This window comes from Mesoplodon mirus (assembly GCF_964341445.2).
Source record: "Mesoplodon mirus genome assembly, chromosome: 9".
NCBI lineage: Eukaryota > Metazoa > Chordata > Mammalia > Artiodactyla > Ziphiidae > Mesoplodon > Mesoplodon mirus.
The window spans coordinates 59,297,092-59,299,980 of NC_138985.1; positions in this window are offsets into that span (position 1 = coordinate 59,297,092).

Genomic DNA, 2,889 nt, shown 5'->3' on the forward strand with positions numbered 1-2,889 from the left:
TTGCCACTGATTTTGCCCTCTGGAGTGTGAGCCCAATTTGCACCTCCCTGTTCTCTAGCGAAGAACTCCTCGTGGATGGTGATGGTCATATTTGTTCCGCATATGCCATTTTTCTGGACATAACAGATGAAACAAACAGAGCATCCCATGGGATGTGGAGCCAAGCAAATGACTGTGTGTTGCTCTCGTACACGTCTGGAGCTGCTACTGCCTGTACATTCCGAGCTGCGCGTGGCCACATTTCTAGATTCCAGAGATATAGCAGTGAACAAGATAAATAAGGTGCTTGATCTCATGGAGCTAACATTTTAGTGGGGGAGACAGAAAATAAATAAAAAAGTGTATAAGTACATTATGCTTAATGCTATAAAGGGAATAAGCAGGTCTTAAAAGAGAAAGTACTTGGAACATGGTGGTCAGGAAAGGCTCCATGAAAGCTTTGAGTTGAGGCATAAATTAGCATGAGACTGAGGAAGCCAGGCGACGTGCTGAGGGTAGAAGAACTGAAAGCCTGACTAGAGTGGATTCAATAAAGAATTGGTAAGTGAATATGGGAAATGCCCAACATGAAGTGAGAGGTACGAAGTGTAAAGTAAAAGATGTGAGGGGTAAAGGGCGACCAGGTACTGGATTGAGCCCATATAGACTTTGATAAGTTCAACATACTTTCTTCCCAAGATCAAGAACAAGGCAAAGACATCAGCTTTCACCACTTCTGTTCAACATTGTGCTAGGGTAATAGGCAAGAAAACAAAAGGCACAGAGATTGGAAAGAAAGCAAAGCTGTCCTTATTCACAGACAACACGAGAGTCTCTGTAGAAACTCCTGAAGAATACCCCAAAAAGCTACTAGAACAAATACATTTTGCAAGGCCAGAGGATACAAGGGCAATATATTTTTTAAAATGTATTTCTATATACTTTAAAATTGCAAACCCACATTTAAAAACCAATTACGGTAGCAGCAAAAAATGAAGTCATCCTGGATTCAGGTGGACCCTAAATCCAATGACTGTTAAGAGGAGAGGGCACATGGAGATGCACACAGAGAAGACAGATACGTAAAGATAGAGGCAGTGATTGGAATTATGCTGCCACAAGTCAAGTAATGCCTGGAGTCATCAGAAGCTAAAAGAAGCAAGGAGGGGACTTCCCTGGCAGTCTAGTGGTTAAGACTTCACCTTCCCATGCAGGAGCTGTGGGTTCCATCCTGGTTGGGAGCTAAGATCCCACATGCCTCACAGCCAAAAAACCAAAACATAAAACAGAAGCCATATTGTAACAAATCCAATAAAGACTTTAAAAAAACAAAAACAAAAACAAATCCACATTCCCCCCCCCCCCCCCGCAAAAAACATCTTAAAGTAAGGAGGAATTCTTCCCTAGAGCCTTAACAGGGATCATGGCCCTACTGACACCTTGATTTCACAGTGCTTGCCTCCAGAGCTGCAAAAAAATAAATTCCTCTTCTTAAGCCACCCAGTCTCTGGTACTTTGTTGTGGCAGCCCTAGCAAACTAATACGGTAATTCAATGTGGAAAGGACAATCTTTTCAACAAATGGCTCTGGAAAAATTGGATGTCCATATAGGTAAAAAAATGAACCATGACCCTTACTTCACACCATGAAAAAAATTCAAAATGGGTCATGGACCTAAACATAAGAGCTAAAAGTACAAAACTTGCTGAAGAAAAATAAGAAAAAGATCTTTGTGACTTTAGGTTAATATCTATAAAGTTCCTGGAATATTAAAAACACTATCAATAAGCCATGAAAACAAACTTCCTCTTGTGCATACAGAGAAGCCTGTCTTTGGTCAGAGAATCCCCAGCTTAAGTCAGGGGTGATGGAGGAGGAGGGAGAGAATTGAAAGCGTGGAGGCCCAACTTATAGTAAAAAGCAAAGCGGGTTACTAAGGAGAATGAACTTTCAGTGCAGAATAGAACCACCAATGGCTGCATTTGAGAGAGTCTGGGAAAGTTCTGAGAGAGAAAATGGGAGTTGGCGTCATCTGTTGTGCGATGCAGCGTGAGAAAGGGAGGGAGAGACAAATTGGGAAAGATGATTTTAAGGAGTTCTCATACGTTTGAGTATAAGCCCATTTTGCCATTTTCCAAGAGCCTAGAAAAGATACAAATCGATTTTCAATGACTTTCTAATGATGTTGCACTGAGATGGGTCCAGCTTTATCCAGATCTATTAATTTTAAATAAATATAATGACCCCTTCTCTGAAGCCCAGACCACCTCCCTTGAAGTTATAGTATTGTACTGCCATTATTATGACATGCCATGCGGTAAAGTTGACCCTGTGTATATCTATCTCCCCTACCAGGTTACAAACATGCCCTTTGAAGGTAGCACTTGTGTCTTATTCTTATCTTTGAGTCCTGCTCCATATCCATCTTCCACTCAGTGAATTACACCAAGTAGATGTTCAAAATTAGTGTGAAATGAACGCATGAGTGATGGATGAATGGAATTTAACTTAAAGAGCAATTTCTTTAGCAACATCCGTGACAGCAGTGTCTTCTCCCCCACCGCCTGATGGACTCTGAGGGACCACGTCTGTCCTGGTCCTCACTTTATCCCCAGCATCTGCACTATGCTAAGCACACCATAAGCGTTGGAATAATCATTGTATCCTCTAGAAAGGATTTCAGCGCATCCGGAATGGAAGAAAGCAAAACAATCCAAGGCCAAACGGAAGTGAGCTGCCTGGGCGAGGCTGTCGTACTGGGTGGGCGGTAAAGAACAGGAATCCCCAGGCGAACCCTGGGAACCGCGGGTGAGCGCGGGCGCCTTCCTCTCCTCCGAGGCGATAGGTGGCGCTGTGGCCGGCCGCGGCCCCCGGGTCTGCGCGGCGCCGCTCTCTGGACGGGGTGGGGAG